Genomic DNA, 20,612 nt, shown 5'->3' on the forward strand with positions numbered 1-20,612 from the left:
ATAATTTAGTTACTTCCTATTTAACATTAAATCAGAGATTATGATTATATCCGAACTGGAATATCACAGATTGTGTTTGCCCTAAATTCTTCTTTACTGGGGACAATTTCAGTTTCAAAAAATGGTACAGGGGGACAGCTTAAGCCCATTTTACATTCAAGATGCCATGAATTTTGTGTCAAACTTGCTCAACAATTGAATTTACCCTAGTTTAATGTGATCAAATGTGCGTGGATCACCCAGTATGATCAATTGACAGTGAATTACTTGGATGACTACTGAATGAATCAGTCCCCCCCCCTTAAACTGGACAAGTGCAAAGTGCTGTTAATGCAAGCAGACTGGAAGACATTAGATAAGGACTACATGGACAAATGCAGAAAATCAGGATTTTTTTTAAAAAAAAATCAGGTCCAGTTTGTCTATGACAGCTTCCAACATAGTGAACTGCCATTTTCCCTGCATTTTTCACCTACTATTCTACCAGAAGGCTTTTGGAGATTTTTAAAATAATTGATAAATGCTGTATTGCAATTTAATATTCTAACAAGGTATTGTCATAATTGCTGAAGTTCCAGGGTTTTTTTTTTAGTCAGTCTTTAGTTCTTTCCATTGCGGAGTTGTAATGGGAAAGAGGGGACATCAGTAATCATGGAAATACATGGTCACTGGAAAACCCAGTTCTGCCATACTGCATTGTTAGGAAGGAACAGAGGGAAGCAGCCTGCCGACAGCCATGAACAAGTCGACAACTAGTTGAATTAAACTTTTAAAAAATCATTTCCTTGTTTGCAAGTGGTAAACAGAATGTGAGCTGAACCAATGCTGTTCAAGCCTTCCTATTCTCCATGCATGCCACAGTTACAACTGGAATTGGGCACTACAGACATGGGAACTGAGAACAACTTGCAACTCATATCTGACTGTTGCAAAGGACAAAGAGAGGGTTCCTTGGACCCACCTGTGTCATCCATACTCTGCAAAGAGGTCCTAAAAACCATTTTGAAACCATGGTTTACAGGATAAACAGCAACCAGGATAAATACAAACAAATTTGCTGTTCAGATGTAATAAAACTAAAGATGACATATATTGGAAGTAGTTGGTTCAAACTGTGAGCATGATAAAGGGGCGAGGGTATACAAGTCAGGGATCATTCATATCCATCAACTTATATCCCACCCTTTCTCTCTATAGGTATACACATCTAAAGTTCTCTCTCTCATTTTTCTTTCTTTCTATAACTCCATGTGGTAGGTTAGGCTGAGAGAGAATGACTAACCCAGGGTCATCTATTGATCTTCATGGTATGCCTGGAACAGTCCAAAGTACACCCTCCAGTACATCCCTAGCATACTTGAGTGGTTAGCAGGATCAACTATAATGGCTTTTTCCCTGGAATAAGAGGTCCCAAGCAGGAGCTTCATACCCTGGAAATCTAGCTAGTTTTAAAGGTGCTACTGGACCAAATTTTGGTCTTCTACTACAGATCAGCATGGCTAGCCACCTAAAAAAGTCTATTCAGTATCACTTGTTCTGTCAGCACAAGTGAATTTCATTATCTTCTTGACCCAACTCAAGGATAATTTAAGTTCACTCTGTTAGTGCTTGATATCTTAATAAGAATATTTACTTGACAGATGAACCATTTTGCCTTTTCTGTAAGAAATATGAACTGTTTGAAAGAAAAAGATTAAAAGAATGCATTTTGTTTAAAAGTTAAAGAACATGACTTAGAGGTTGGGGTTTTTTGGAGGCTCTGTTCTATATTACAAAGACTTTTTGCAGGTTTTGAAGGTGTAAGCTATCTTTGAAAGGAAAAGAGGGGAACTGGAGCAAAAGCTTGGACATATCTTTGCAGTATTCACCATTGTCTTAATACAATCAAAGTGTCTTCTGAATCCATTCAATGATTTCATGCTGATCTGGAATGACTTTCCTTTCAGTCTCAAGACATTTCAAATGGAGTAAAAAGTACCTATGTAAGGGCAGATAGAAAGGAATATGAATCATACCTTCTTTCATCTGACAGGCTTATCTTGTCCTTGGAAAATAAAAAATGGATTTCTCTTGCACAAGGTTTGACATATGTCACAGAGGTATTCTTTAAGTGAAGACCTTTAGAGAAACAAGAGAAGCTAAGTTTGTTCTGGTATCACTTAGGAATTTCAGCCAGTCCCACTTTATCCTGTGTATTTCCTAGATGAATCTTGAAATTAGTCCTCTAGAATAATTATTTTCTGTTTAATTTCTTGTCATGTGACTTAGAGAAAGACCTGCATTTTAATCATGCAGGCCATCTACTATGACTGACATCAGTGCTCCACTGTCTAGTAGAGACTTTACCATAATTTTTTCTTGAGGGAAGGTATTTAGCTGAAACAGAGAAATGCTCATTGTTAAAAACTTTTTCACTGATGTGGCAATGGACATTTTTTCAGTGTCATACAATTTCACCTAAATCCCTTGCACATTAGAATTTGGCAGTAAGTGCAAGGCTTGAAACATGCAAAAAATAATATCTATCTTATTTAGATAGTTGTTAAAATAAAAGAGCCAAAAGTAGTTCACATTTTTTTACTTGCCTGCAATATGTGTGTCCCTCCTTGATTATATCCATCTATGCTAGCCATTGTTTGTTTCCGTATTATCAAAATCTGCATGAAACTTGAAGTTCTCTGGTAGAGTTGGCATAAGAAGATAAAAAGCTGCCTAATGTCTGGAGATGAGGATTTTTTTAAAAAAGCACACTGAACATAGCATTGGCTTTAATTCAGCTCCCTACTGTTAACTTTCATATCCTGTACTTGAATGCCGGGTGCATGTTTTGAGATAAAGTCTTCTGTTGACTTACCATCCTCCGCATTTCAGTTTAATCTGGAGTCTGAGATTTGCCACCCACACAAGCAGCCAAGAACTTGATAAGGTCAAAGAAAAAGGACAGAATACAGGAATGATCATGCCCGGCATGTAACCCATTCACTTTATTTGTCAGTCAGTATCACTTTACAGCTTTTTTAAAAAAAAGTGTTCTGAAGCTGGTTTTAGTATTAAAGGTTATTCAAAAGCTCATCCAGACATACCAGATACCTGTCAGATGCAGGTGCTGCTATTGAAATTTAGTTTCTCAAGACAACCCTATTTTTTTTTCTAATTGCAGCCTCATAGGCTTCAAAAATGACACTTTAAAAAAAAACACCACTTTTTTTTGGAAATGAGACAATAAATATTAAATAGGCATTTTTTATATTTCTATTTTATACCTCAACTAAATACGTAATAATTTGTAAACCAATTTTTCACAAGCCCTTCATTTTTCTCTCTCTTTTTTTTACATTATTTGAAACTGCAAATCACTTGGAACATTATTTTATAATTTCATGAAGCAGAACTTATATTTTGGTGCTATCTAAATAATGATCACATGTACCAACAGGCTTCTCATTAAAAACATAACTTCAGTGAAAAGTATTATCAAATCCACAGAACAACTTGCTGTAACAGATCAAAATTCTCATTGCAAACATTTGAAACCAATCGAACATGGAGCTTGAATCATTGTAATTGTAGCACTCATTTTTTAAGAAGAAATTCTGTTTATCAGATACATATTCCATGGTCATGCTGAGCTTGATCAAAATACAGAATGCCAGAATAATACGTGTATAGGCAGGTGGCAGACTTCTATTAATTCCCTAATGTTTAGGAAGGGGGAAATATATCTGACAAAAACAAATGGGGCACAGAAAAGGAAGTTGCAACAAACTCATTCAGCTAATCAGCCTTTCATCTGTCCTAACTTACCTGCAGATTTTATATAAGAAAACTGTTAAGGAAATGGAACTGAAAGACTAGTCTAATAGTACTATCCTAAACAGAATTATGGGTATTCTAAGTCAATTGTCTTGAGTAGACTTTGAAGGGTATAACTCTGCTTAGGATGGAACTGTAAATTACTATCTTACCAGTGATAGTTACCTTCAGTCTAAGATGCTTCTGAACTTGAAGACGGGCTGATTCCTTCATAAGTCCCTTCTTTTTTATGAGAAGCAGTCATAATTGATGATATACATCTACCACAAATTTTTCCATCCACTGCACAGAGACACTCAATACACCATCTGGAAAAAGAAGGTAGTTCAAACTCTACATATCCCTAAATTCTCCATTCCCATGTGTCTCGTTTAAAAAGAATAAGAAAATAAATGTCTCAGCAGCACCTAGGGTTGCCAGGCCCCCTCAACCTTCTGGCGGGGGGATAGGGGCCTGGCACATACCTTGGGGGAGAGGGGGGTGCACGTGTGCAAAGTGCATGCACGCCCCCCCCCCAGATGTGATGATGTCACTTTGGGAGTGATGTTATCATGCAGCCCCAGGGAGCGTGCCCACGCTCCGCAGGGGCTCAAAACGGGCTCGATCCATGCTGAAATGGGCCTGTTTTGAGGCACTGTGGAGCGCAGGAGCGCTCCTGCACTCCACAGCACCCAAAAATGGGCCCATTTTGCCACGGATTGGGCCCATTTTGAGGCACTGTGGTGTGCAAGAGCACTCCTGCACTCCACAGTGCCTCAAAATGGGCCCGATCCGTGGCAAAACGGGCCTGAAACGAGCCCAATTTTGGCCAAAACGGGTTCGTTTTGAAGTGCTGCAGAGTGCAGGAGCACTCCCATGCTCTGCAGCAGCCCCAAACCAGGCCAAAACGGGCCCGATCCCATCAGTTGCTGTGAACGGGAGTACGCCACGCTGCAGGGGAGCACGCACGGTAGGTGCGCGGCCCCCCGCTGGTTAGGTGAGTGGGGCGGGGTGTGGGGAGTGGCAGTGGGGAATCCCCCGCCCCAACTGGGGGTCTGGCATCCCTAGCAGCACCTGAGAATTCTATCAAGTGTGGTCAGATGTCTACTAAAGAAATCCTATTGTATCTGGCTTCTATGCATTTCAGTCATAACCAATGTTGCCAGGTCCCCAGGAGACAAAACCTGGGCTAGGGGCAGTGGACTGATGGGTACTTAATGTTTGGGGCTGACTTTTAGAGAATTTCACAGGCCTCAGGCCTGCACCTGGCCTTTCTAGGTTCCTTTGCCAGCCAGGTGAGTGGCAGCAGGGGGCAAAGTTTGGCAGAGGCTGGAAACTTGTTATCCCCCACTACGGCAAAGGATCCGGCAAGCTTGGTCATAACACAACCACACAAGACAAGTGTGACCAAGCATTTATATGATTGAAAAAATATACCACTGTTCAAAAAACATTATCGACTATACATCTGTATACAATCCATAGATTGATCATAAACTCTAACATATCTCTGCTTGTTTGACTTTAGGAAATAAATAGTCCAGTTATTTTGGATATTTTTTCTGATAGTTTTTGTATAATTTTAATTTTTTGTGTTTTGCAGCTTTTTAATGTGCTGTTATATATTTTGTACATCACCTTGGCATTTTGATGAACAGGCAATGTATGAGCTAAGTACCAAATAAATAAATAAAATAAAATGCAATTAAACAAAAACATTTGAGATCTAAGGAGCAAATGTATTCTGGTGATGGTATTTCTGTTTCTAACTTGTCTTGCATCATTACCTTGAACTATAATTATCAAGATTTATTATAGGTGAGACAGAAAGTGATTAATTTGCTGACAGAGGCTGCAAAATATCCCACTTCAATTTCTAGTAAATAAATAAAGTGTGTGTATTCAGCTGTTCATAAATTCTTAATTGGCTACATGCAATTTTCTCTTTTACTATCCTCTTCCAATAGAGGACTTAAATTATTAAAAAATTGTTCTTACTAAAATGTTTGTCACCGCAGCGTTACATTCCAAGAGTGTAAATTGGTTATCTCTTTTCTAAATACCAGTTTGTAAATTGTGAAATCCAGAAGGGAAACCTTCACCACTTCTAAGCATAATTTTGATTCTCATAAAACTTCCTTACCTCACAAAGGTTTTACCAAGTTTTGAGATTTTTGAAAATCAAAAACCATACAGGAGAGTCACAGCCAGGGGTATCATAGGCCTTCAGTAGCAGATGTGAGTTGGCAGGAGGGTGTGACCTGTCAATAAGCCATTGAAGCCTGAGAAGGAAACAATCAAACCTACAGAAGCCAAGCAAGACAGCTATCTCTTCGTCTGACACAGCACAATAGCAACTCTATATGTGATCTTCTGGTCTGTGTAATGTGCACACCTGCATATTTCATTGAATTGTGTATTCTTCAAGATATAATTCAGACACAAATGCCAAACTATATCTCAATAAAGAGCAAATTCCCCTGCCCCTCTCCCCCAACCCGATGATTCTTCATATGTGGCTTCCTAAATTAAGTTGCCAGATTGGACTAGATGAATCAAGAAAGTTGGCCCAGATGACACATCTCATCCATGTTAGCCATTCTTGACATTCGAAAAAAAGATTCTTTACAAGAATGCACTCATCATCACCACCTCCTGTTTACCCTTCCATAGTTAAGAAACTGCATTGCATCTGGGCACTTCAGCACTGCTTTGTGTGTGGTTTATTCCACCCCTTCCTATAAGTGAAGAAAAGAAAGAGCAATTTGTTTTGGCCTTTAAGTAATTTTCCTCCCATTCAGAATGGTGGAGTACAAATATCGGCAGACAATACTGCTGCAAAGTAATTGAAAACATCAAAGGGAAGTCAATAATGACTTCAATGTCAAAAGGTGATTTGAGCTGAAGAGTGTTGTACCAAGTATCAGGTGGCACCAGTGACTGTTCACCTGCTAGGCAAAGAAAATAATTCTGTAAGAAGCATAGATGCTGCACTCAGCAAAACCACTTATACTGAGCACAGCATATGTGAGTTGTAGAATTATTTCTCTTTTTTAAAATGCTGCTTCTAAAAGTAAAAAATGAAGTCCATTTAACATGTCATCAAATAGCTACAGATTAAATGCAATACAAATGTCAGGAAAATTCAAATATCAGTTTGAAGCTGAAGCACTAAGAATTTCATGTCAAATGAATAAAATGTAAGCCGAAACCAGTACTCAAGCCAACATCCTACCGCAAAATGATTTTTTAAAATGATATTTTAAAAACATATCAGCCTGATTTGGAAGAGTAGGAGACAAGACTGGCCTTAACTCTAGACAAGGCCTCAGTTAGGCCCATAAGCCAGAGTTTATGGTGATAATAACACACAAGAGTACTGGGGAGGTGCTAGGGTTACCTGGTCCACATTGTACTAACCCTGAGATTCATTAGGAAGAGCTTGATGATGTCATGGGATGAACTTAGGGCCAAACTAGACCACCATGGGAATGCAGTGCCATTGTATAACCTGTTCCATTACTTTTATAAATACAGTGGGAGTAAGGCTATCAAGCCCACACTACTGGCAGGGGATCCCTCACCCCAGCTCCTATTTCATAAAAATAAACTGTTCAGCGCAGCCGGACTCGGCCCTCCTGCCGCGGGTGCCACCCTCCCTCCCAGAGAGCCCACCCCGCAGGACCCCCATTGCATCTGCCCCCTTACCTCTCAGGGGACCAGCCTGCAGCCCAAGGAAGAGGCTTGGTGGTGGCCAGGGAACCCAGCCCAGCGGCAGGAGAGCCAGGAGAAGCTATCCCTGAAGAAGCCGCCCACCGCCACTACTCAGCTGATGCGCAGAGTGGCATAACAGCAGCCCCAGAGGCTGGAGTGATGGGAGCCAGAGGAGGCTGCAACACTGACACCCCGCCACCTGGCCCCACAGCACAGCAGCCAGCCTGGTGAGGAAGAGCCAGCCAGGCCAGGGCATGGTCCCTTAGGCGGGCACACCATTTGCCTGGAAAAGGCTGCACCCAACTGGAGAAGGGTGGGCCCAGCCAGGGCAGAGAGAGGGGTGGGGGAAGGTTTCAGAGGGAGGGCTCAAGGGGTTAGAGGGGGCACGGGAGTGGATGAAAGGGGCAGAGGATGGGTCGTAAGGAGGGCAGGCTATCAGGGAGACAAGGAGTAGGGGTTCCAGCAGGGGGTGACAGGGCCTGGGAAGGAGGAGGATTAAGGAATTGGCTAATGTAGTGGAGGAAAGGGGATATAAAGGGTGCTCACAGTGAAGCCAGGGAGGAGACAGCCAAGGCGACTGGAGAAGGCACAGAGAGAGCAGTTATTACAAGCAGGCATGAACAGAAGTCATAGAAGAAACCATATAGCTAAAATTTGGCATACCATTACCTATCCACAGAATAGTGATTCACTTATGACTGTAAGTCCTTTGTTGATATAATTAGTATACCTGTAATTGTCTCTCAAGAGATGAAGCAGGGCATAAAGACTGTGGGACAGGATTCAAAACTGTGTTGGGAAATCTGTGGGTGGGGGGATAGCTATTAAGCAGTGCCTTAAAGTGCAATCCTAAACAGAGTTACACCTTTTTAAATCCATTGAAGTCAGTGGGCTCAGAAGGTTGTAACTTTGCTTAGGATTGCAATGTTAATTATTAAAATGGGAGAATCCCAAAATATACATATCTGCAGATAACTTATTCTCAGCTAGAAATGATTCCATAATGCCAAGTATGTATCCATGGTTATTATGTAATGAAGGAATGGCATTCTGTATAGCAGCAGAATATTTGTAGCCTTGGCATTCAGAGATGGGATTATTCTTGACTAGGGATGTGCGTTTCGGCATTCAGAATGCCGAAAGAATGCCGAAACAAAAGTGTTTCGGCTTCTTTCAGGGAATGCCGAAACGTTTCGGGGAATCCCGAAACGTTTCGGGTAGCCGAAAGAAAAAAGCCGAAACGTTTCGGGATTCTTTCGTCTTTCATTCGGCTTTTCAATGGGAAAATGCCTCCGTCTTCCCGGACGTCTGGGGGAGGCATCTTCCCACCGAATAAGCCCAAAATTGGTGGGGACCTTCCTCTAACCCTTCTCTAACAACCACCCAAGTTTCAGACAGATTGGACTTTGGGGGGCCATGTTATGGCCCCCCAAAGCAGGTCCCCCCATCCTCCCATAAAGGAGCATCTTCTTCATTATTTCCTATGGGGAAAAAATGAAGAAGCAGGCTTCCTTTGCCAGGGGTGGCATTTTGCATGCAAAATGCCCCCTTACCCTCAGGGGCCCTTCTCCCACCCCTCCTCCCACCCCCCACCAAGGCTCAGCCTGCTCCCACTTGGGGGGGCCATTTCATGGCCTCCCCAAGTAGGTGCTCTAATCTCTACCACTGACAGCTGGGGGAGGCTTGTGTTGCCAGGGGTGGCATTTTGCATGCAAAATGCCCCCCAACCCTCTGGGGCCCTTCTCCCACCCCTCCTCCCACCCCCCACCAAGGCTCAGCCTGCTCCCACTTGGGGGGGCCATTTCATGGCCTCCCCAAGTAGGTCCTCTCAGCCCCTAAATTCCACCCCTTACAGCTCCACACAAACCCAATTCCCCCCAGCTGCCACACACAGACCCAAATCCCCACATTAGCCCCTCACAGACCCAAATCCACCCCCACCTGCCCCACACCCATAACCCCAGGAACAGGCTGGCAAAGGCCAGCCCTCTCCCTTTGTTCCCTATGCTGGGAACTTCTAAACTCTCTTTCCCTGGGCAATTCTGCACAGCCCAGGGGTGCCACAATGGTGGGCACACTTCTGAGTGCCAGCTGGTCCCTGTGAAAGAGCACCTGAACCACAGACACCCTCCCTCAAATTCCCCCACCACCTACAGAGATGGCTGGCCAGCCAGCCCCATTGTTCCCTATGATGGGAACCAACTGCACAACAAAGAATAAAACAAGAACAACACAAAATAAAGTTTTTTAAAAATTATTTTCTCCCTTCCAAAGTACAAGTAGGCAAAGCATTATGACACATAACACCAGCAGTCCCCCACACAGAAAAATAACACAACTCACTTAACATCAGAGAATCACAAAGCACGATTCCTGTCAAAAACACTTTATTTCTTGAACAGCTTTAGGCTACACAGCAGGGGGGGAACACCAAAGGGCATGGCAGCAGTATCTTACACAAAAATAACACAACTCACTTAACATCAGAGAATCACAAAAGCACAATTCCTGTCAAAAACACTTTATTTCTTGAACAGCTTTAGGCTACACAGCAGGGGGGGAACACCAAAGGGCATGGAAGCAGTATCTTACACAAAAATAACACAACTCACTTAACATCAGAGAATCACAAAAACACAATTCCTGGCAAAAACACTTTATTTCTTGAACAGCTTTAGGCTACACAGCAGGGGGGGAACACCAAAGGGCATGGAAGCAGTATCTTACACAAAAATAACACAACTCACTTAACATCAGAGAATCACAAAAACACAATTCCTGGCAAAAACACTTTATTTCTTGAACAGCTTTAGGTTACACAGTAGGAGGGCACAAAAGGGCATGATAGCAATGTACTACAAAAAATAATACAACCCACTTCACCGTTTTTGACAGCAATTGTGTTTGTGTGATTCTCTGATGTGAAGTGAGTTGTGTTATTTTTGTGTAGTACACTGCTTTCCTGCTCTGTGGTGCCTTCCTACTGTGTAACCTAAAGCAGTTACAGAAATAAAGTGCTTTTGACAGCAATTTTTTGGGGTGATTCTTTAATGTGAAGTGAGTTGTGTTATTTTTGTGTAAGATACTGCTTCCATGCCCTTTGGTGTCCCCCCCCCTGCTGTGTAGCCTAAAGCTGTTCAAGAAATAAAGTGTTTTTGACAGGAATTGTGCTTTTGTGATTCTCTGATGTTAAGTGAGTTGTGTTATTTTTGTGTAAGATACTGCTGCCAAGCCCTTTGGTGTTCCCCCCTGCTGTGTAACCTAAAGCTGTTCAAGAAATAAAGTGTTTTTGACAGGAATCGTGCTTTGTGATTCTCTGATGTTAAGTGAGTTGTGTTATTTTTCTGTGTGGGGGACTGCTGGTGTAATGTGTCATAATGCTTTGCCTACTTGTACTTTGGAAGGGAGAAAATAATTTTTTAAAAACTTTATTTTGTGTTGTTCTTGTTTTATTCTTTGTTGTGCAGTTGGTTCCCATCATAGGGAACAATGGGGCTGGCTGGCCAGCTATCTCTGTAGGTGGTGGGGGAATTTGAGGGAGGGTGTCTGTGGTTCAGGTGTTCTTTCACAGGGACCAGCTGGCACTCAGAAGTGTGCCCACCATTGTGGCACCCCTGGGCTGTGCAGAATTGCCCAGGGAAAGAGAGTTTAGAAGTTCCCAGCATAGGGAACAAAGGGAGAGGGCTGGCCTTTGCCAGCCTGTTCCTGGGGTTATGGGTGTGGGGCAGGTGGGGGTGGATTTGGGTCTGTGAGGGGCTAATGTGGGGATTTGGGTCTGTGTGCGGCAGCTGGGGGGGAATTGGGTTTGTGTGGGGCTGTAAGGGGTGGACTTTAGGGGCTGAGAGGACCTACTTGGGGAGGCCATGAAATGGCCCCCCCAAGTGGGAGCAGTCTGAGCCTTGGTGTGGGGTGGGAGGAAGGGTGGGAGAAGGGCCCCAGAGGGCTGGGGGGCATTTTGCATGCAAAATGCCACCCCTGGCAACACAAGCCTCCCCCAGCTGTCAGTGGTAGAGATTAGAGCACCTACTTGGGGAGGCCATGAAATGGCCCCCCCAAGTGGGAGCAGGCTGAGCCTTGGTGGGGGGTGGGAGGAGGGGTGGGAGAAGGGCCCCAGAGGGTTGGGGGGCATTTTGCATGCAAAATGCCACCCCTGGCAACACAAGCCTCCCCCAGCTGTCAGTGGTAGAGATTAGAGCACCTACTTGGGGAGGCCATGAAATGGCCCCCCCAAGTGGGAGCAGGCTGAGCCTTGGTGGGGGGTGGGAGGAGGGGTGGGAGAAGGGCCCCTGAGGGTAAGGGGGCATTTTGCATGCAAAATGCCACCCCTGGCAAAGGAAGCCTGCTTCTTCATTTTTTCCCCATAGGAAATAATGAAGAAGATGCTCCTTTATGGGAGGATGGGGGGACCTGCTTTGGGGGGCCATAACATGGCCCCCCAAAGTCCAATCTGTCTGAAACTTGGGTGGTTGTTAGAGAAGGGTTAGAGGAAGGTCCCCACCAATTTTGGGCTTATTCGGTGGGAAAATGCCTCCTCCAGGCGTCCTGGAAGACGGAGGCATTTTCCCATAGAAAAAAGCCGAAAGAATGCCGAAATAATGCCGAAAGAATCCCGAATCCCGAATCCCGAAAGAGATTCTTGTTTCGGCTTTCAGCTTTAACGATAGAGAATTTTCTTTCGGCTTTCTACTTTCGGCTATAGCCGAAAATTTTTGGCTTGCACACCCCTATTCTTGACTCTTTCTTTGTTTTTCTACAGTGGGAAGGATTTAACACTGTCTGATCTTTGGCCTTCTTCAGTGAAGAAATTCTTTTTTCTACGGTGAAAATTTCTACATCTTAAACCTGCCTGTTATGCTTCTTCAGTCAGTCCTTTAGTACTAATCTGTTTTTCAGGAGGTGGTAGTGGGGACAAGAGTTTGGATAGACATTGGTGAGTAAAAGGCATTCTACACATGTTCAAAGACATTCTTTATTTCCCATAAGCAAATTACAGCAAGGTGATCTAGAATTAATTTAATTCTATAAATGATTAATATTAATGATTAATATTAATGATTAAAACCAGATACTAGCCTAAGTGAAACTTGGCATTCATTTTTCTGCTCCCTCCCCCATGGCTCCACCTATTTCTCAGGTAAATTTCCTGCTACAAAGAAAGAAAGCAGCTTTAGAATAGTATAAAGCTCACTCCAGTTTTATACCCAGTAATCTTACGTATCACTGCAGACATTAAGAAGGAGGGAAACAAGAGAGAAGGAAAGACCCAGAACTGAGAAGATGAGAATGAATGTAACTGATACAGCCCCAGCCAGCTTGCTGTTTCACTTTATCCCTTCTCATGTAGTCGGGGGGTGGGGGGGAGCATGCTTTCACAGTTATATCTCTTCAACAAAAGACACTAACTTAAAATGAAAACTGGCAATTCAGAGGTGTGGCATGACGTATCTGGAGGCCATTGCTATCGCTATGTGCCTGGGATCAGAGAAAAAATGTTCCAGTCTACTAAACTATGATTTAGAAATGTGTGGTAGGTTTGGTTTCTTCTTTCTGCCCCTTCCAGTCCCACTGCCTGTACCACATTCCAACTTTCTATCTGACTTCCTTGTCCAGTCAAATATTATTTGACATTGCATCAGAACTGGTAAACTATGGCTCATGCTTGTCTTACAAATGGTAATAAAAATAACTCACTTCCAATTTTGATTTGGATGATAAACACAAACCATAGTTTGATGCATAGGCAAATGATAGTTTGCCAAGAACCAAAAAGTTTGGGAAGGAATTGGAGCATGTGAGAATAAACCATCATGTGTGAGTAGGGTTGCCAGCCTCCAGGTGGTAGTTGGAGATCTCCTAGAATTATAACTGATCTCCAGGAAACAGAGATCAGTTCTCCTGGAGAAAATGGCTGCTCTGATGGGTGAACTCTATGGAATTATACCCCACAGTGGTCCCTCCCCTCCCTAAACCCTGCCCTTTCCAGGCTCCACCCACAAAATCTCCAGGAATTTTCCAACTTGGACCTGGCAACCCTATGTGTGAGCCCAAGGCTTGGACCCAGCACATCCAAAAAAGGCCATCGCTATCAGGATTAGCATTTAAAGATGCTGGTCGCATACATCTCTTTTCTATGCATGGCGGTGTAGAGCATGTGATTATTTCTTAACAGCCTTTCCCCCCACCCAACTCATTAGTTCTTCTCTTTGAATGATTGTGGGCTATCCTAGCAGCGGTGGCATGTCATAGGTAGGATCCATAATGATTCAGATAGACCAGTGGCAGAGATGCAGTTTTTCAATTTATTATACATATATGTACAGTTTTTAGGGCTTGGTTCACTTCACCAACCCTAATTACAGCTTCCCCTCCCCTCTCAGGATAGAAAGCCCTACCTTAACTGCTGTCTCAGCAGTTCAGGCTCCTGAGTCTGAGAGGCTTGGGCCTTGTTGGGGAGCTGGGTACTCCCCCAGCCTCTTCCCTTGATGGCTCCTTCTCAGCTAACTCTGCTGGCTGGTCCTTTGTTCCTTCCCCATTTCCTGCCCTCCAGCTTCTCTTTCAGTCATCTCCAATTCCTCTTCCCCATTCTCTTTTATACTGCTTCATGAAGCCATACACACCCTGCCCACCTCTCCTTTTTAGACTCTCCCTCCTTTGTCAGTTACACCTTCTCACCACTCTTTTCCTGAGGCAATTCCTGACAAGACAGCAACAGCTGCTGACAGCAGCCCCATCCCCAAGCCTCATCAGGACCTTGCCACCATCAGCCCCTTCCACCTCTAGTCTATTCCACCCCTAGTCATCTGTGTAGCAAGTGGCTTGCTCTGCTGTGGCAGGCCTGCCCTTTGCTGCCTGTAGCATTTCTGAGGCCAGTCTTTGAGGCCAGACACATCCTTGGCCTGTTTCCTGTTCTCATTTTGCCTTCTCCAGCCATTAAGTAGGTCAGGGCAGGCTGAGGCATCACCACCACTCTGCCATAACAACATCTATAAACAACTAAACAAACATAGCCTAACTCAAACAGGGCACAGTACCTTATTCCAGGACACCAAAATACTGGGCAACACTTCCAACTACTTTGTCAGACTGCACAGGGAAGCCATTGAAATTCACAAGCATAAGCAAAACATCAACAGGAAAGAAGAAACCTTAAGAATGAACAGAGCATGGTTTCCAGTTCTGAAAAACACCAGGCCAACAAAACACTCTATACCCGACAATAGCCCTGCAGAGAAGATTAGCACATCAAGCATCAATCCATATGCAAAAGAACCTCCTCAGGATACAGTGAAGCCTCCCGCCATTAGCATTCCACACCCTGGGAAACTCTTACAGGATGACTCAGCTCAACCTCACCCCTCCTGAGTAGATATAAATGACCTGCCAACATCTTTTCCACACTGTGACACTGAGAGATCTCTGTCTTTTGGTGCTACACCTCTGAAGATGCCAGCCACAGCTGCTGGCGAAACGTCAGGAACTACAATGCCAAGACCACAGCAATACAGCCCGGAAAACCCACAACAACCAAACCTCTTATTACGTATGCCTGCATCTGGCTTTGTGTGGGGAAGCACATATGCAAGTGAATTAGATATGTGGTGCCAGCTGTTCACACAAAGTGTCTGTTCATGCACCCAGAAAAGAGAAGCTCATGCCTGAGAAAAAATAGCAAGTGAATCAACTCTAAATGAGGCCTGTTAAGTGTACCAGAAAGCAAAAGAGGGATGTCCGATCAGATTAGGAGAAGGATGCAACAAGAACTTCTCTATGGTTGCCCTGGAGGTATGTAATTTACTCCTTGGGTATTACTTGATGTTACATCTTTGCTGATTTGGAGGGAGCTGGAGGTGGGCTGCAAAGTATTCAGTGGCAGCGCCAGGGTTTCTGGTGCCCCAGGCTGCCCCTACACGCACGCACAGAGTGCGTGCATGCGCACCAAACTACATGATGATGTCACTGCGTGCGGAGGCTGCCCACGCTCCCAGTCGGGCGTGGCAGGTGGCTGGGGAGGTGCACGTGCATCCTCCCAGCCCTCCTGCTCCATTGTTCCGCACGCCGCCCCAGACGTCTGCTGCGCCTGGCCTGCGGCTGCTGCGCCTAGCCAGGGATGTGTGTTGGCAGTGACAGCAGTGTGGGGTGGGAGGGTTGGCGGGCTGCAGAAGCTGTGGGCCAGGCACGGCAGGCAGCCAGGGCAGTGCGTGAGTAGCTTCCTATCCCTCACACTCAGCTGTCAGTGCTACCACTGCCAGCTCCACGGCACGCGCCCCTGCTTCCGGTGCCCCCTCCGGTGCCCCCTCCGGCACGTCAGCGCTTGAGGCGGGGGCTGGACCTACCTCAATGGGAATGCCAGCCCGGAGTATGTTTGTTTCTGAAGAACTGAATGTTACCCTGGTGCAGATTTTGGAATGATTAGACTGTCTTTTTAATTGATGAGGGTATGCTAGATGGTGTAGTTTTTTTTATTTTTATGGATGATGCAGAGAAGGTAGAGTATATATTGTTAAATAAATAAATGAAATCTGCATCTGGGAGTCACAAAACAGTTACCAGTGGCATTATGCTGCTTCCTCACATTAGAAAAGTCCCTTGAGGCAAGGATGTGCATACAGTCACCTGTCTTTCATTTTTAGTGGCATTTTTAAAAACAGAAAGAAGTTGGTTACTTTTGGGAGTAAACAGTAGCCTGATTTAGAATGCAAAACTGTGAAAAAAGCAATTGTGAAGTGATCACAGACCAGTCCACCAAGTAAACCATCCAGCAAACAAGAATCTGAAACCATAATTTGCAGTTGGTTTATTAAACACAGAATAGTTTTAACTATGATTTTACATGAACATCCTGACTTAACCCTGCCTTGGTTCACAGCGCTGTCCTCATGTGATCCCAGCTACAGAGACATGTGACAAAAGCAAAGGCAGTGAAATCAACATTTGTCAAGGCAAATCTGAGTGACTGACTGTGACCTGAATCCCAATTTTACAAGCTAACCATAGTTAAAATGAACCATGTTTTCATGTTACATTTGAACAAAGTCTGTATATAGAATGACTACCACTTCTATTTGCCATTGTTTGCTACCATCTGTTTACCATCTTTGTAAACAGATGAATCTTCAATATATTCCCGGGATGACTTGGATTATAACAAAATCTGTTTCTCTGAGATCTGAAAATACCATTTCTAAATTGGCAGGACCCATGTGCCATGTCCTGTTAAGTCTTCTTCAGGTTCCCTCATCCTTCCTATTCCACCTATGGCGCTAAACACAGAAATTGTGAAGAAAATCTATGAATTGTTTGATGAGCTGGCTTGTCTCAATCCAACTGATTTAGCAGACAGAAAAGAAGATATTAACAGCCATATTTGGAAGCTTGTGACATCTGATTTTCTAGAGTACCTCCACAATTCTGCCAAAGATGCTTCCAAGTTTCCATTCTATGTTCTAATACTTTAAATATAATGTTCTTCAGAGAATGTAACCCATTTATTCTCTTCATTGTTTATTTTTTCTAATAAACAAAGTCTTAATGTCCTGGCTTTTAATAGATGCTTTGCTTGTTCTTATCATAGCAATTTTTATATATTAATTTGAAGTGTTAAGTTAAACCTAATGAAGGTCTACAGTATGTGTAAGGATGAATTGGAAGGGAGAACTGAAGAAGAAGAGTCCTACATTTTCCCAGCTAGGCAAGGTGCACAGATGTCTTAATATTTGAGTGTGTGAACTTTATTGTTTTAAAATAGCAGACAGAAATGTTGAAGACATGATCCTGAAGACAAAACAAGTTTTCCCTCTTCTTGACATCATTTGAATCTATGTGAGGGAAGCACAAGAGAAAATCCTGCAAGCAGGATGCCATATCATCCTATAATTGGCTTCTCTGATCTTGCAAAAAACCCCAACAACCATGGACCCCTTCCAAGATTAATAACTGTACATCTGTTAGTTTAAGGGAGAAGCGGATTTGTGATCAATAGACCGACACATGTATCTGAAGTGATCAGTGGCACTGAATGAATCTAACCATGTAATTACAGAAAATGGGCCTTTGTACAAGTCATCTGTGTCTGTGCTTCTATGATGTTTGATTCTGCTGCAATGTTCTGAGTGTTCCAAAGTACACATTACAACAGCCTAATTTTTCTTTGGATAGTATTCTTGTTCAGCATTTATTCAGCTGCAAAGAGGGGCAGCAGACAATATCATGCCCAATGCATACTCCGTAATAACCTCATAAGCAAAGATGGCTGAAACTATTTACTATAAAATTTCAGTCAAGGGATTTTTCCCCCTTTCATTTTAGACAAAATATGGTCTGTAGCTATGCAGAATTTCTTCACTTTACTCCCCCCACCCCCCAAATATATCTTAAATTGTAATCAGTAATGGAGGCCATAAATAACGGCTCCCAGACTCACCTGGGGGCCTGAGTTGCGGGCGATGCGGGGGGAGGCGAGCGGGGAAGCAGCATGGTGGCCGCCATGTTGGGGAGGGGTGGGGAGTGTCCAGGGGCCAGGTATCTCCGCCCAGGCACATCCGGCGCAGGCCCCTGGTCAGATGGCTCTTCCCCACCCCTCAGCACTTGGCCCGTGGCGGCATGGAGGCAGGACGTTCCGGGTCCTGCTCGCGGGGGCCAAGCAGAGGTCACAGTCTTGTGGGCTGTGCTGGGCTTTGGCCTCGACAGCAGTGAGCGGGCAGGTGAGCCGCGCGGGGCCTTGACGGCGGCGAGCGAGCGAGCGAGCGAGCGGGTGAGCGAGCCCCGGGGTCCCTCGGCGGCTGCAGGCAACCAAGCTGCGTGGGGCCTTGCTGACGACGGCGACGATCAAGTAAGCCGCACGAGGCCTCGCCGGGAGTGATGGCGGCGGCGAGCGAGCAAGCGGCACGAGGACTCACCGCTGGGGCGGCAATGGGGGAGCGAACGAGCGAGGGCGTGAGGCCTCGCTGGCAGCATCAACAACCAAGCTGTGAGAGACTTCGCTGCTGTGGTGCCGGCGGCAGCATGGGCTGCATCCAAGGCAGCAGAGATGGGCACGGGAGGCTGTGGCAAGGCAGTTCGAGAGCAAGTGGGCTAGATGTATTTCCCCCCCCCCGGGCCCTGGGGATAGCGGGAGAGCAGGGGCTGCGTGGGGATTATCGGAGCACCGGCTGGGAAGGAAGGAGTGGGGTGGAAGCATGCGTGCGCGCGCACGCGCGCGCACACACAGGTTTCTCTGTCTCTGGGCTTGAAACCCGGAACCGCAGCCTCCCCGGCTTCACCTTCATCCACCAGGGCTGGCATCAGCGGGGGAGGGCAGGCTGGGCAGCGCACGAGTAGCACCAGCCCCCTTCCCCCTCAGGAGACTAGCGGCTGTGCCTCAGCAGGCTGTTCGACAAGGAGTTCAGATCAGGAGAGAGGAGCCGAAGTAGTTAAAGAGGGATTTGGCGCTGCCTCCCCCTTGCCCACCCAGACACCATAGCAGTTGAGAGAATGAGGGAGCTTAGGAGCAGCCAAGTGGGAGGAGTTGCGTGCTTCTCTGGGATCTGGCGTTTAGGTAAATACTGTGCCTGTTGGGGCTGCCCAGGCCTGCCTCTCCTCCTCTATCCTATTCTTCCAGCCCCTTGTTGGTAGCTAGGGAGCAATAACAAAAGGGAAAGGCAATTCAAATGTTTAGGAGCCATTCATTGCCAAGAAGCAGCCACGGGCTTCATTGCAGTGGGGCTTTATTCTAATTATGGGTCAGCCAGTTCTCAGGTAGTAGCTGTAGATCTTCTGGTATTACAACTGATCTCCAGAGAGCAGGGCCAGTTTCCTAGGAAGATCACTGCTTCTTGGCTGTAGGGCACTGTACCTTGCTCAGCCTCAACTTTCATAGAGCTCAGTATGCCATATATTTCAGATACATTGTGGCAGTATTTATGGCACTAGTCACATTAGAGAGATCTGGCACTCATGCACAGGCTGGAAGAGAGCTTTGCATCCCAGACTAATAAGGCAGGTAAACAGTGGTTCCCGGGGGGGGGGGGGGGGGGAGATGCACTCAGACTGCTTGGTCAGGATGGGTGGCGGTAGCAGTAAGAAGGGGCAAGAGTCCAGTAGCACCTATGAGACTGAGAAAATTTGTGGCAGGGTATGAGCTCTTGTGAGCCACAGCTCACTTCTTCAGATTTGCTATAATGTGAGTTAAACATGTAACCAGCATCCAGAGGGGGCTTAATTCTCAGACTCACCAACTGGGAAGGCAGGCAGAACAGCATTTGTTAAAATAATCAATCTGCAATCATGCTGACCAGGAGTTTTAAATATGTATAATATATGCTGTTGAAGCATATTGCGTGTCAAGGATGTTTTGTTAGTTTTTTTTTTTAAACTATTTTAAAACTGCAGAGAAAAAAATGAAGACATAGTGTACAGAAAAAATGAAACGGATGACCAGCGGCACTTAAAACCTTTAACTTACAGCAGCTCAGTGAAATGAGTTCTGAGTTGAACAAACAAAACAGAACTCAGACTTATACTGGAATGATTTTGTTGTGGTCCATGGTGCTACTGGGCTTCAGTTTTAAATTTGCAGCTTCAGATTAGCATCTCTGGTGTGTTCACTTAAATGTTGGGCATGGTTTCTTATCAGATTTGGTGGCTGGCTAGAAAAGAGAGTCCAAGCTGGATAGCTGCCTAAGAGGTTCAGTACAGGTATCTGAGCTACTGTTTGGTTCCCTGGCTACACTAACTACCAGCCGGGAAGAATGTGGGTGGCTATGTTCGCAAGGTTTATCTTGTACTGTTGGGTATGGGACTCATTGCAGAGCAACCATTTTAGTGCCTTAGGCTGGGCATGATCCCATGCCGGTGGCATTGGCAAGGTGGGCCTATCTCTTTCTGTACTCACTGCCACATTCCCGCACAGAGAAATGGTTATAGTTTCTCCAACACACATGCCCATCATTTCTCTGCAGGTTTCACAGTGACAAGAGTCCCTCACTTTTCTACTTCACAGTATAATACTGGAATAGGTAGAACATGTCTAGTGTTGTGTAGTTAATGTATGTTGATTAACTCCGTCACCCTCGGCGTGCATTGCTGGATGCCTGGGTGCGCGGAAGTGGCCAGTAATGGTACACTGCAAG

Source organism: Eublepharis macularius, chromosome 1 (assembly GCF_028583425.1).
Source record: "Eublepharis macularius isolate TG4126 chromosome 1, MPM_Emac_v1.0, whole genome shotgun sequence".
NCBI lineage: Eukaryota > Metazoa > Chordata > Lepidosauria > Squamata > Eublepharidae > Eublepharis > Eublepharis macularius.